At 46.5% G+C, this 15,275-nt stretch overlaps 1 long non-coding RNA gene across 1 annotated transcript; it reads left to right on the forward strand.

Annotated features, from left to right (window-relative positions):
* Positions 1-267: 267 nt before the first annotated feature.
* On the forward strand, positions 268-7,636 carry LOC308652518. Its single transcript, XR_014022804.1, has 3 exons — positions 268-509; positions 1,340-1,389; positions 7,509-7,636. It is a non-coding gene; the product is annotated as an uncharacterized lncRNA (long non-coding RNA).
* Positions 7,637-15,275: the final 7,639 nt, after the last annotated feature.

Raw genomic sequence — 15,275 nt, forward strand, 5'->3', positions numbered from 1 at the left:
AACGTGTAATCAGTGTAGGCAAACAGGGTTGACCTCCATTAGGTCTGTAAGCTAGAACTTCCCTCTCCTACAGGGTAAGACTTCACCTCTGTGAACCTAAAAACTCCATGAGTTTAAAACCTTGAAGTCAGGGTCCCCTCAGGACCAGCTTGACCCGACTTGGAAAGGTCCTACTTTGTCTTACTAACTAGTTGATCTTTCCCTAGATCACAAGCGATAAGTCGCTGGATTCATCACACTGAGTAACAAGAGCACAGAAGCCGAAACTCGTGTGAGCTTACAGGTGCCTACTCCTGTGAAGCAGACTTGACACACACCCAAAGCTAAGGAAGCCCAGCCACAAGGGAGGCCACACAGAACGGGACTCTTCTGCTCATTCCCCTTGGTGGTCGGCCTCTCTGACAGCTTTGATCTTCTGTCTGCTTCTTCTCTTTTGTGTCCTGCCAGAAGCTTATGATCTTGTCCAATGCAGTTGTGTTATGACTAATGGCACTTGCACACTATCCTAAGTAAGAGAAAACAACAAATGGCCTTTTGTCTTAGTCTTTTAGTTGGCTTGCTTGATTAACAGTGTCTTGGCCTGGATTCCCCCAGGACATTAAGCATATGTTTTCCAGATTTCTTAAATATCAATTTTTCTGATTTTAATCATGATTTAGCTAATAATTCAATGTACTTAAAAATGTTGCAATAAGGTTGGGGATGTGGCCAAGTGGTAGCGCACTCACCTGGCATGCGTGAGGCACTGGGTTTGATCCTCAGCACCACATAAAAATAAAATAAAGATATTGTGTCCATCTAAAAAAAACTAAAAAGTAAATATTTTTAAAAAATGTTACAATAAAACAACTGCAAAAGGGCCTCAAACCTGATGTTGTAGGCTGCTCTGATGGTCCGAAGCCTGTCTCACTTCAGCATGAAGAGTTTCACTCCTCTAACAAGGAGGACACGGTGCCCCACTCAGTGGGAAGTACCTGCACCCTAAGCGCCACTAGAATGGTGAGGGCAATGTCTCGGGGGAATTCTTTATCCACCAAGGGGTGCAGGCACCTTGGGGGTCAAACTCTTCCATCAGTGCACCTTTTTATTTCAGCTAATCCTTTTTAGAAAAACTTGCAGAGAACAAACCAGAGTCACCAAGCCACTCTGGTTCATTCTTTGAGGTGACCTAGAATAACTTGGTTCATTATAATATTAAACTGAGCATGCCCGGAAGTATTTGTCCTGATCATTTGTGCTTAGAAACACATACCTTAAACTGAATGTGCTCATTCAATGCGCTTTCTTATATGAATATGTGTAGAGTGCCTGAATAAGACCCCACACTCTCTTTCCTCAGGGAGGACACTGCTTTCGAAGTGATCCCAGGGCTCTCCTTACCTGCTGCAGGTAATAAATCTGTCTCCACTCTTTTATCTCCTGGTTGTATTTTTAGTTTTGAACTTAGCAAGATGAACCTACTGCACTCTGTTACAGTTGGAGTCTTCAAAATTCCTGTTATAGTGGAGCATGGTGGCACACACCATAATTCTGGCTACTCTGGAGGCTGAGGCAGGAGGATTGTAAGTTCCAGGCCAGCCTCAGCAACTTAGTGAGACCCTGTCTCAAAATAAAAAGGGCTGGGGATGTAGCTCAGTGGTAGAGTGGCCCGGGTTCGGTCCCTAGTACTATAAAACAAACAAAGCAAATTTCCCTCCTTAAGCAAAGACAGTCTCTATAACAAACCTAGACATTTACTATTATTATCACACACTGCCTTTTAAGTGATCTAGGTAGCATTTTCTATATTTCTAAACGTTGAGCATTTAAATTACCATGGAATCCAAAATGCCACAGTTAAAAAAAAACAAGAAAAATACTTAGGCCTCTTTTTCATTAACTTTCATCAATATTAACTTACTTCAGTTGGTATCTCATTAAGCCATATGAAAATGATCTTTGTTAAGTCACTGGATTTTCTTAGAACCCAAAATTAACACTAATGTATTTTCCTCTATGTAGACATGGAAAATAATATTCCAGTTCCTCTTTGCTTAAGTCACTCCCCAGCATATTTTTAAAAAAATTTATTTATTTATTTTAATTAGGCATATATGACAGCAGAATGCATTTTGATTCATTGTATACAATCGCAGCACAACTTTTCATTTCTCTGGTTGTACATGATATAGCATCGCACCATACATGCAGTCATACATGTACCAAGGGTAATGATGTCCCTCTCATTCCACCATCTTTCTTGTCCTCATGCACTCTCCTTCTCCTTCCTCCCCTTTGCCCCAACAAAGCTCCTCCATTTTTACCGTGCCTCCCCCACATTATGGATCAGCATCCACTTATAAGAGAGAATATTCAGCTTTTGGGTTTTGGGGATTGACTTACTTTGTTTAGCATGATATTCTCCAACTCCATCCATTTACCTACAAATGCCATAATTTTATTCTCTTTTAATATGAGTAATATTCCATTGTGTATATATACCACAGTATCTTTATCCATCCATCTATTGAAGGACATCTATATTGATTCCACAGTTTAGCTACTGTGAATTGAGCTGCTAAAAACATTGATGTGGCTGCGTCACTATAGTATGCTGATTTTAAGTCCTTTGGGTATAGACCGAGGAGTGGGATAGCTAGGTCAAATGATGGTTCCACTCCAAGTTTTCTTTAGAGAAGCTTCATTCTGGTCATGAAGGCATCCCTGGTTGCCTGGAGGAAACACTTGCCTGACCCAGCCTTACTGTGTCCAGAGGCCATGGGAGCAGAATGAGCAGTTTTTCAGTGTGGGAGGGTTTTATTGTCACAGATGTCTTCCAAATGGGACAGTTTTAAGATTAAAAAATGTAAAGAGGACCAGCCTAGTCCTGCTAACCTGCCCTTTCAGTTGTCACTCCATCTCAGCTTCCTTCGGGAAATTGTCTTATGCTGAGAACAGAAAATAGTAGGAACTGCTGCCCAAAGTCCTGGCCCCTTGTGCCAGAGGAGGCCAACAGGACCCTAGAAAACATCTCTGCAGTTCCACACAGCTGAGATGTTTGTGTATTTCTGCCCACCCTACTTCTGTTGTTCCCTTACCTAACCCCAAACTTCTGTGGGTTTAGGGAAGGTCTATTAGCTGGATTCTGAGGTTGCTGTGTTTCGAATAAATATTCACTGTATTTGCTTTTCTTTTTGTTTATTTATTTTTTCAGTACTGAGGACTGAACACAGGGCACTTAACCACTGAGCGCATCCCAGCCCTTTTATTTTGAGACCAGGCCTCGCTAAGTTGCTCAGGACCTCTCTGTGTTGCTGAGGCTGGCCTTGAATTTGCAATCCTCTTGCCTCAGCCTCCTGAGTCCCTGGGATTACAGATGTGTATCATTGCATCTGGCTTCTTTCCACATTTCTTTTATTTTATCCCTAATGCAGATGGTTAACTGAATGCTGTCTGTGGGGAGCCCAGAGCTATGCCTCCATTCCAGAGCCTTCATAGTGCGCACTCCGACAAGAATACCTGCTTCAGCCTGGCGCAGTAGCACATGCCTATAATCCCAGCAGCTCAGGAGGCTGAGGCAGGAGGATCACAAGTTCAAAGCCAGCCTCAGCAATTTAGTGAGGCCCTAAGCAACTTAGTGAGACCTTGTCTCAAAATAAAAAATATAAAGTGCTGGGGATGTTGCTCAGTGGTCTACACCCCTGGGTTCCTGCCACAGTATTAAAAAAACCCAAAAAACAAAAAACCTTACTTTGCTCTTGAAATGTTGCTTTTTTCTTTTTTCAGTCTCACTTTCTTGTTTTCCCTCTTCTTTTTTTTTTAACATTTGTTCTTTAGTTGTAGGTGGACATAATACCTTTATTTAGTTTTTATGTGGTGCTGTGGATCAAACCCAGTGCCTAATGCAGGCTAGGCGAGCGCTTTTCCTCTGAGCCACAACCCCAGCCCCTCCTCTTCTTTTTTAAAAAATACTTTTTTAGTTGTAGGTGGACACAATACCTTTATTTGATTGATTGATTTTTATGTGGTGCTGAGGATGGAACCCAGTGCCTGCATGTACGAGGCGGGCTCCACCACTGAGCCCAGCCCCAGCCCCCTGGTCTTACACTGGATTTCATGACTGCCCTCGCACAACTTTATCTCTTTTTGTGCATTTCCTTACTCTTTGTTTTGCATTGGGAACTAAACATTAGTTTTTACCTGAGCTGAATGGAAACATTTAGAAAAGCAGACAGGTCATTTTGGTTCTGCCTAATCTCTTTGGGTTCATCCCCAGTCCACCTGCTTCCTGTCCCAGGGCCAGTGGTGCAGTCTTCCACAGAGGCCTTTCCATCAGTCCATGCTCTTCTCTAGGTTGACTGTTCTTTTCCCTCAAGAGTCAACTGATTTCACCTCTCCTTGATGAGCCTCGTCTCTGCTCACAATCTGTGAAAAATGCATAGCTTTCTCTGCGACCTCGTGCTTCTGGGAAGGAGGCTGGAGCGCAGCCAACCGGCATCAGCCTCCACCCTGGATTGCCAGCAAGTGGAGTTTCTGGGTTCAGGGTGACTGCTGCTCGAGCTTGCACAAACAGAGTTGAGCAACTCCGCTTGCAGAGGCGAAGGGCAGACCTGCTGTCCTCTGGCTGGGGCCGCTGCTGCTGCCCAGCATGATCTGAGGCCAGGCAGCCACAAGTCTTGCTGGTTTTCCAGTGGGGCTCCTGTGGTCGCCGCTGGCCTGAGAGCTGCTGGTCCTACGTGGTGTGTGCCCTAGTCTCCTTGGTACCTGATGTTCTCTTTAAAATCAGGAGGAGAGGGATATGGTGGCTTGCGCCTGTAGTCCCAGCTACTTAGGAGGTCAAAACAGGAGGATCGCTGGAGCCCAGGAGTACAGGGCCAACCTAAGCAGAGAGAGACCTGCACAAAATAAATAAAAATATGATAAGGGGCTTAGGTTGTGGCTCAGCGGTAGATCACTTGCCTAGCATATGCGAGGCCCTGGGTTCAATCCTCAGCAACACATAAAAATAAAAACAAATGAAAATAAAGGTATTGTGTCCAACTACAACTGAAAATAAAATTAAAAAAAAAAAAAGATAAAATTAGGAGAGGCGACCACATGTTACTGAGATGGTTTTGTGAGAAATACCTGGGTGCCACAAGGAATCAGACATGCTCAGAGGTGGCTCAGCAAGGCAGGCTTCATTTCTGCCGAAGAGTGTGCTGCTGACCAAGGGGTGGGCAGTGGCCTGCTCTTACCTCGACACAACATGACCCCTGCTCAGAGAGGAGTCGCTCAGGCCACAGTTTACACATCTGGTTAATTCTGATCCTGGAATGGACAAAGGAAAGGGGCATGGTTAAAATGGCTACGAATGGATTTACCTCCCAGTTAAGGCTGAATACTATATTCTGAAAATGGACAGCTGAACTTTCTATTTCTTACTTTGGCCAGTTTGTGACTGAATGAACAAGATTTTTTTCCCCCTCCAGCAGGCCCTCCATGGGCTCCTGTGATCCTGTAGTTGGCCTACATGAGGTGGAGGGACCTTTCCCTCTCCTTCCTGTATTTTATTATTGTAGTGGTGGTCTGTGGTGTGTGTTAGAGATACGGAGGATTGATCCCAGGGACACTTTACCACTAGCTACACCCTCAGCCCTTTTTATTTTTTAATTTTGAGAAAGGGTTTTGCTAAATTGCTGAGGCTGGCCTTGAACTTGCCATCCTTGGGCCTTAGTCTCCCAAGTGGCTGGGATAATAGGTGTGTGCCACCACACCTGGCCTATATTGTTTTTTTAAATTTAATTTTAATTTTTTTAAGTTGTAGATGAACACAATACCTTTCTTTCTTTCTTTCTTCCTTTCTTTCTTTCTTTCTTTCTTTCTTTTTTTTTGTGGTGCTGGAAATTGAACCCATGACCCTGTGCTTGCGAGGCAAGCACTCTACCAACCGAGCTATATCCCCAGCCCAATACCTTTCTTTAAATTCATTTTTATGTGGTGCTGAGGATTGAACCCAGTGCCTCATGCATGCTAGGCAAGCGCTCTAACACTGAGCCACAACTCAAGCCCTGTATTGCTTTTTTAAAAAATATTTTTAATTGTTAATGGACCTTTATTTTATTTATTTGTATGTGGTGTGAGGATTGAACCCAGTGCCTCATGCACAAGCGCTCTAGCACTGGGCCATAACTCCAGCCATGTATTGCTTTTTAATAACCTTAATTACCTTCATTTGACTTTCTTTAGAATAATGATCTTTTATCTTTCAAGGCTAGAGTTGGTTTTATAAATTATGTTTCTGAGCCAGATCTCATGAGTAAAGCTGCCACCACTTGGGCTCAGCGAGTTTGCCAGACAGTGTGCCCTGAACTCTGAAACACCGCCTGCCAGTCACCAGGTCACAGTTCACTCTTCTGCCAAGGCAGAGTTGCAAATGAAAACTATCCATAATACCAAAGGAATAAAGTGGGAGTCCTTCCATTTCTTGGATCTGTTTACTTTCTTGGTAATGAAGTCTGGATGGCTGGCTTTGGGCCAGGTCTGGGCTGTGCTACTCCCTCCTGTGATTTTTATCTTTAAAACAGGCTGATTTTTTCAGCTCCTTAGAGAGAGCTTTGGTGTTTTCCATGTCAAAATGTGTGGACTAATATTTCCAAAACCATTCACCATGTTCCACGTTACTTTTAAAATTAGGCCAGGTCCTTATTTACAATTTACTTATGGCTTTCACCAGAATAGTTGACCATCAGGTTAAGAGAAGAGTATTTGGGCCTTTCCATGATCTCCCCAGCTCTAGATGCCCGCACAGAGCTGTTCACACAGGCCAGGATCCCACTTCTAACCATGTCGTCATGCTGACGGGGACTGGAGAGCCACTCAACAGGAGGTTCCAGTGGGACACAGGCATCACACGCATGGCTGGAGTTGCAACCAGAAAAGTGTTTCTGAGATTCTGACCTCGCTCCTTCCCTCTCCACATCAGCTGTGGAAGTGTCCTAAAGTGGGTCCCAGTGCTTGCGTGTTCCCCCCATCTCAAGTAGCTTGGACCTGGCTGCTTGCTCCTTAGAGTTGAATCCAGCAAGGTGATGGGATGTCCCTTCAGTGACTAGGCTGCCGAGGACTGGGACTCCGTCTCCCAGCACTCTCTCCTCCCTGCTGGCCTTCTCCCCTGCTCTCTTCGCTTGCTGCCATCTGGAGAGGCCAAGAGGGCAGAAGCGAGGTCTCGCAGGATCAGCCCCCAGAGCCCAAGACCTCCAGGTGGACAGCACTGAAAGGCTGATCCTGCCAGAATCATGCCCAGGGGCTTCAGACTAGGTCTTCCTGTAGTCTGACCTTGAGGGAGACTGCAGCCGGGGCCTGACTGAGCCGGAGGACATATCCCGTCAGGGATGCTTGTGAGCATGGGTTCCTGAGGGGAGCCTGCGAGGTAGCAGACACCATTGTTTTAAGCCACCAGAAGTGGATTTGGAGGTAATTTGTCATGCAACAATAAAGACTATCAAGAGCACTTGCTCCCTTAACATTCTCCTCTTTTTCTTTTTTCTTAGAGACAAGGTCACTCTGTGCTGTCCCATCTGGCCCTGAGCTCCTGGAGTTAAGTGATCTCTCTGCATCAAACTCCCAAGTAGCAGGACTGTGAGGAGCACAGCACTCCTCCAGGTGCATACCAAAGTTTATCTGCTGGAAGGCCGCAAGAGTGCTGTTCTGCTTGCAGATTTAATTTCACTGAAATGTCCATCAAAGGGGTTGGATTCGATCATCTGTTTCCTTCAACCACTAAAATCAGACTCTCATTATTTGCTCCAAAATTCACTTTTTCATCCTCATGAAGGTTGAATTTACTAGTTTTAAGAAAAGTTTTTGCTTTTGGTTGTGGAGTTTTTTGTTTTTAGTTTTGCTTTGTGTATGTGTGGCTAGGTACTGGGGATTGAACTGGGGCCTTTGACATGGTTGGCAAATGCTGCGCCACTGAACTATACATCCCTGCCCTGGCCCCGGGAGGTTCAGTTTGCAGAACTGGCTGGAGTGAGTGAGGTCAGGACCCTGCAACCTCTGGAGGGGCTCAGGGTCCTTAGGGCCAGCCACTCCTCCTCCGAGCTGTGCGGGGTCTGGCTCAAAACACCTCTAGGTTGTTCTCACTGTGGTTCCTACCTTGCGGTGTTTTTGTTTGTCTACAGTCCAGAGGACTTTCCATTTTCTGCATGCATTATTCCATGAATTCATGGGAGTGGTTCAGCAGATGGAGCTCCTTCTTACAGGTGCCCACAGAATGCACTCCTCGGGTGCAGCATGCTGGCATGTCAGCGGATCCAGTTCCTTTCTTTTGACCCCCTTTTGTGGCCCATCGTTGTCCACTGCTATCTCAGGAAGCACTCTTGAGCTCTGGGCATGCTCAGTGTGAATGTTACTTCTTTTGGCTTGACCTTGCCTTTGTTTACAGGGGTGCCCACAGCACACTGTGTAAGGCCGCAGGCTCCTCCAGCTCTGCTACTGAGGCTGCTTTCTGAACAGTAGCCACACCATTGACCTTGACCTCTCTAAGATCACCTTTCCTGAAGACTTGCATGCACAAGCCCAGAAGAACAACTCCATGTTTTCTTTTCTTTTCCTTCTTTCTTTCATAGTTCTAGAGATTGAACACAGGGATGTTCTACCATTGAGCTTCACCCCAGCCATTTATATTATTATTGACTTACTTATTTTTGAGACAGGGTCTTGCTAAGTTGCTGAGGCTATCCTTGAACTTATGATCCTCCTGCCTCAGCCTTCTGAGTCACTGGGACAACAGGCATGTGCCACCATGCCTGGTGCAGCTCTGCATTCTCTAAAGGCTTAGAGAGCATATACAGGGTACCTCTCCTCTTTCCTTTTGTGTTAGTCATTTTGGCAAATTATTGGAAAATGGTAGTTCCAGACAAAAGGTTCTTCTTTGGTTGTTAAAGATTTATCTGGAGTTCCTTCTTATTTCTTTTTCAAGAATATTTGAATTTATTATTTAAAATAACAGCCTGAGCCAGGCAGAGTGGCGCACATCTATAATCCCAGCTAGTCCAGAGGCTGAGGCAGGACCATCACATGCTCAAGGCCAGCCAGGGTCCTTTCGTTCTCCACACTGCCTTCCTATATCGCTTGCTATTGACTTCAACACATGAAAGACATTTCAAAGATTAGATACCTCCATTAAAAATTTAAACACGAGCTGGGGCTGTGTCTGGCATGTGTGAGGCACTGGGTTCGATTCTCAGCACGACATATAAATAAATAAAATAAAGGTCTATCAACAACTAAAAAAATATTTTAAAAAAAATTAAACAGATTCCAGATTCCAGAATCCCTTCCCTCTCAGTCCCGGGTGTTTGACAAGCCTCCATGGCCCCTGCTTTGAGGCTCCTGGACAGCAGCCGTTCTCTGGGGGTGGTGGAGGCCGGTTTCTGGGCTGCAGTCAGGCTTTGGGTAAGATGAAGGCATATCAACAGCAAGGAAAACCTGATGATTCAGGGTCTCACCGCACCCTCAGGGTGCCCTTAGGGTTGTGGCACACGTTCTGCCCCTAGGCATCTGCATGCTCTTCCTCCTCGCTCTGGCCTTCTTGGCTGATGCCCACCCTTGAGCAGGCCTTACCCCAGCTGGGCTAGCAACATCCTGTAGACACTGGGGTCCCTGCTAAGGGCACTCTGTTCTGAGACTTTTAGAGTCAAAACCACTCCAAGTGGCTGGTCTCAGGAGGTGCACACCTACAGTCCTCACTACTCGGGAGTGAGGCAGGAGGATCCCAAGTTCAAGGCCAGCTGTGTCTCAAAATAAAATATAAAAGGGCTGGGGCTGCAGTTCAGTGGTCCATCACTTGCATGCATGAGGCCCTGGGTTCGATCCCCAGTGCTGTAGAAAGTAAAAACAAAACTTGCTTGAAGGACCATGTTGGTCTGGCCTTCAGTCAGGCATCATGGTCGACTCTGGCTGACTTAGCAAGGAAAGGGGTCCATTAAAAGGGAAAGTGAGGTTGGCACCCAGGTGGCGGGGAACCACAATGGAGGCACTGGAGCCGACAACTAAGGCCCCATCCCATCTGGGGCTGGCACAGGAAGTCCCCCGCCCCTGGTGCACGCCTGTCCTGCTCCCATTGACATGGGCAGGCATTGCCCCTGACGGTGCAGCCCTGCCACGTTACCCCCAGGAGCTGGAGGTAGCTCTACCATCACATCTACTCTTCCTGACACAGGGCCCACAGGGGAGCCCACGTCCTCCCTCCAGAAGAGCCGGGAAGTGACCACCTGGTGTTTCTATCTCTTCAAGGGAGATGGGCCAAGCCTCTGGAGGAAGGTTGCTCCCTAAGTCTCAGAAGGGTGTAGATTCTGGTAACCAGGAGAGACAGATGCCCACTGCAGTGGGCTGGATTCCCAAATGCCCTTGACAGCTGAGGGCCCACCTCTGAGCCACCAGGCATGTGTGCACCAGGGCACATGGCACAGGCCCCACTGCCCATGAGATACCCCGAGGACTGCTCCTCTAGCTCCACTCTGGCCTCACAGAGGGAAGTCTGGCTCTAGGGCTCTGTCCAGGCCCTCCTTACCAGGGACCAGCCTCGATGCCTGGAGAACACGGGGCACCTCCTCAACAGGCAAGTGGCTGAGCAGGTCCTAGTAGATGTGACAGTGTGTCCTGGTGGGGCAGGAGCTGAGATTTAAATGTGTCCTACACAGCTTTCTCTCCCAAGATCCCACCTCCATCCACTGACTCAAATGGGGGCCCCTGGGGAAGAACCAGCTCAACTCTGTCCACAATTTAGAAATTCACAGATTTGTAGGAGAGGCTCTGTGGAACCCAGTGGAAGCAGATGATAGGATTTGCTCTATTTCTAAAGGTGTCAGGCAGGACAGCCAGATGTTGAAATAGGACAAGGTTGCAGAGGGAGGAGTGGCATACGGAGGCAGTGCCAGGCCTGATATCAGAACCTGTCCTGCCAGGGTCTTTGCTCCAGGGGCATAGCAGCCATGGATACCAGTTTGGAAGACAGTTTTATTGCAACCCATGAGTTTGGGGCTCAGGTAACAGTCTTCTCATGTCCACAACTAAGCCTAGTAATGACAGAGAGAGTTGTTTGGTTATTCGCTCCCCGCATCTTACTCACATTTTGCAAACACTGGTGTCTAAGGGAATCAGTGGGTGTTGACTCCTCCACACAGAGCCTCTGCAGGACCCAGGGCAAGACCAGATCAGATCAGAAGAGGCTTCTCCAAGGCAATGTTGGGGTGAGGGCAGTAAGCAGGGTACTCTGAGGCAGCAGTGGGTGCAGCCAGCTGGCGTGGGAGGGGGGCCTGGCTGGTCACTGTCCTGCTGCTTTCTGTGTCTTCACTTACTAGTCCTTGCTGCCGTCCTACTGGTGGACATTATTGTCATAATCCTCCTCCTCTTTTATAGATGAGAAACTACAGCATAGGTAGTTGTCATGTGTCAACTGCATCTTCCAAAGCCTTTGTCACCGTAGCACCTGAGCCACCTTTATTCCACTCTGGGACCCTCACACTCCTACCACTGAGAGGTGGGACATGGGAGGGTTAGGCCCCACTTCCCTCCACTTAACCCTGAGCAGTGTTCTCCCTCTCTTGTCACCAGCAGAAAGTCACAGAAGTGAATGATGTTACTGCCACAGTCATGTCTTTGACCCTGGAACTCAGAATGGGCAAGAAATAGTCCCACTGTCCTGACTTGCCATGCTCTGAGGAAACCCAAGCTAGCCCACAAGGCGACCCCCCAGGAGGTCCTGAGCCCACATGACAAGGAAGAGACACCCAGGCAGTCCAGCTGCTCCATCTCCCTGCTGTTTTGGTTTCAGCCACTGTCTGATCTCAAATGCATGGGAGATACAGAGACGGCCAAGCTGTTCCGAGACTCCCAGCCACAGGAACCATGGGAGGTAATAAAAGGAGGGCTACTCATTTTAGGTTGCCAAGTTTTTGGAATCATAACAAAGAAACAAGAAACAAAAGACTTGTTCAAGCCTTCTCAGCTGAGATTCAAATCACCCATCTAGACATAGGACAATACCCATACACACAAAAACATTTTTTTGAAATTTCCAATATGCTTGGAATTTTAGTCCATTTTGTGCTGCTATGACAAAATACTCGAGGCTGAGTAGTTTATAAAGCAGAAATTTATTTATAAATTTCTGGAGGCTGGAGAATTCCAAAATGTAGGCACTTCAGGTGTGGCTTTCTGGTGAAGGTTGATCTGTTTTTAAGATTTTTCCCTGACATGACATCCACCTGAGAAGAAAAGTGCTGTGTTCTCACATGGTAGAGGGACAGAAGGAGGGAAGGAGTCTTAAGGCCTCTGGCAAGCCCTTGTACAGTGGCACCAATCTAACATCCTTGCCAGCAAAGCCCTCATGATGTCCCCAGAGGCCCTCACTTTCCAACTATGGCACACTGGGGCTTAATTTTCAACACTTGATTATTGTAGGGACACATTGAGACCATGGCACCTTGAGAAGGGGACTGATTATTGTGGGGTTTGGAATTCCTAAGATTCAGGTGACAATTTTTAGTGTGGCCATGTTTGTGCCTATAATTTGATTATCTCTGATATATTTAAGTTACAAAGCAAAGCCAGACTTTTCTTTCTAATAATATGCCTATCTTCTTCTTAGCCCATGAATGACAATTAAGTCAAGTGCCTCTCAGGACTCACCCTGGAGGAAAGGACATCTGAAGCCAGTTCTGGTGGCATGGGCCTGTAGTCCCTGCTACCTGGGAGGCTGAGGCAGGAGGTTCTCCAGTTGCAGGCCAGCCTGGGCAACATAGTGAGACCCCCATCTCAAAACACACACACACACACACACACACACACACAAACACACACACACACACACACATACATATAAATGCAGATCTGATCATAACTGTGCAAAGAGTTCATATTCTTAGTCTTCTCTGGTTGGAATCAGGTATAAAGCCCATAAATCTGCTTTTTAAATTAGCTGTCAAATGTTCTAAGTAACTACACAAATTTATGCATCTCATGGAATTATCAGACAGTAGATCTGTGAAATTTTGGATAACGTTTACCCAATGTGATAATTTTACTTTTTGATGAGTAGTTTATTTTAAGCTGTAGCCTCTGGAAGAGTTTAATCTCAGCCAGTATAGTGTTTATTTTCACCCATAGAGATAAAGACTGCGGTAACCGTGGCTAGAGTCAGTGAGCACTCGGGTGCCAGGCACCATGTGCTCAAGTCTCCTCAAACCTCTGCTGTCCCAGGTCAGGGAAGAGACACCTTGGCAGAAGGAGGTTAAGTGCCTTGCCAGACACACAGGTGGAGGGTGCAGAGCCCAGGTGTCAGCACACACTTCGGCAGGGCTGTGCTGTCCTGTGCCTGTTCCAGACCGGGTCCTCTGATGCACAAAATCTGCATTCACTCAGTGTGTTTTTGGGAAATGTATTTCTTATGTGACGAGGCCTCCCTTGTACTGTGTGTGACTCCTCAAAGAGGTTTCATTCTTAACACAGATAGGCCTCTAAGATTTGCTTTACCATTAAGACTAATGATATCCGAAGAGATCACCAACTATGTTATAAAACTCAGTAAAGCTATCATTGATGAGTTTTATTTTTGTTTTTGGTACCATGGGTTGAATGTAGGGGTGTTTTACCACTGAGCCACATCCCCAGCCCTTTTTTTTTTTTTTTTTTTTTTGAGACAGGGTCTTGGCTAAGTTGCCTAGGGCCTTGCTAAGTTGCTGAGGCTGGCCTCAAACTTGCAATCCTTCTGCCTCAGCCTCCTCAGTGGCTGGGACTATAGGTGTGGCCACTGTACCTGGCAATTGTTGATTTCAAAGAATTTATTCTTGGGCTTCCTGTGCCTTGTTGAGGAGTTGCCTAGCATATTTTGGAAAGTCTCTGGGAAGTTTTAAAATAAACAAAATGATAAATATGGATAGGAATTACAGTTGAGGAAACTGCTTTTAGCCCATGATTTCATCAGGAACTCAGCATCTCAGCAGGGTTTTCTTTATTATACATTTCACTATAAACAGATATCATGCACATTAATTAGTTCAAAAGTGATTGTGTTTTATATAGTAAAGAAGGAAGGGCATGACTGGTTTTCAGCTTCACTGCTGGTTTGAGTGAACCATGGGAAGACTAACTCATGTTGTTAGTGGTGGTGCATGAGCATCCTTGGAGAATATCAGAAATCCTCAGGAAGGAGCCCCAGAAGCCAGGACTTGCTGCAGCCACACAGGAGATTGAGTATCCAAGGGAGTTGAATGCAGAGATATCTAGGTTAGCAAAAGAAGATGGTTTCTATAAGTTGTCCAGGTGAGCTTCAAACTTGCAATCCTCCTGCCTCAGCCTCCTGAGTAACTGAGATTATAGGCATGTGCTACCATGCCCAGTCTAGAATGATGTGTTTTTTTTTTTTTTTTTTGTCAATAGCTGAAGTTACCTGGGACTGGTGGGAGTAAATGTCAATGTGCTAGCTATTCTGCTGACAGCTGAGTATCACTGTGCCCCTTTCCCATACCCAGCTACAGCTACCACTGCCCAGGAGGTAGAGCAGGGTCTATGGGTGCACAGAGATCAGGGTTGAGGCCAAGAGATCTAGGATGCAGGCATCAGGTGCAGACACCCTGGGATGATCAGGGAAGGTGGCCCGGGATGCCTCTCCCTGCTGCTTCTGTGACTTCCCTGGCAATTACTCAGTTATCACTCCCGTGGCTGCTGTTTGGATAGCTGCTCCTCGGTTAGCCTGGCCCAAGTTGTGACTTCATCCTGCAGCTCCTCAGTGAGCACATTCTACAACCTCTGGATGTTGGCATTTGTTGTGGCAACTGTTGTCCCTAGTGCTCCTTTTCAGCTGTGATGAGGTACTGAGTCTGCCATCGTTGCCTTGTCACCTGGTTGGGCTCTTATCTTAACAATGACTGCTGCTCTGGAGGTCCCGATCAAGTGAGGGCTGCTTCTGCAGCTGCCTCTGCAACCATCATGGTTACCATAGAGATTACCACTTCAGGTGCAGGGGAAACTGACTACCTGAAAGTGTTCCAGGAGGCTTTGCCTGGGCCACAGCTGTTCCTGAGGCTCTGCCCACCCTGTTGCTCATACAGGTTGAATCATCTTTATAGCTATGTTACCAATTGGTTGAGGGCTCTTGGTCAATTTGGACAGAAATAGCAAAAAGCCAAAGTACAGATCCCTTAGTGTTAACAGCTCTGAGCTTTGAATGCCTGCTGCTCTCAGTTCTTGGTGTTAGTATCTCTGAGCTCTGAATGCCAGCAGACCGATCTGCGAGGAGCACCTCCCTCGCTCAT

This window comes from Spermophilus citellus, assembly GCF_964194105.1.
Source record: "Spermophilus citellus genome assembly, chromosome: 6".
Classification (NCBI taxonomy): domain Eukaryota; kingdom Metazoa; phylum Chordata; class Mammalia; order Rodentia; family Sciuridae; genus Spermophilus; species Spermophilus citellus.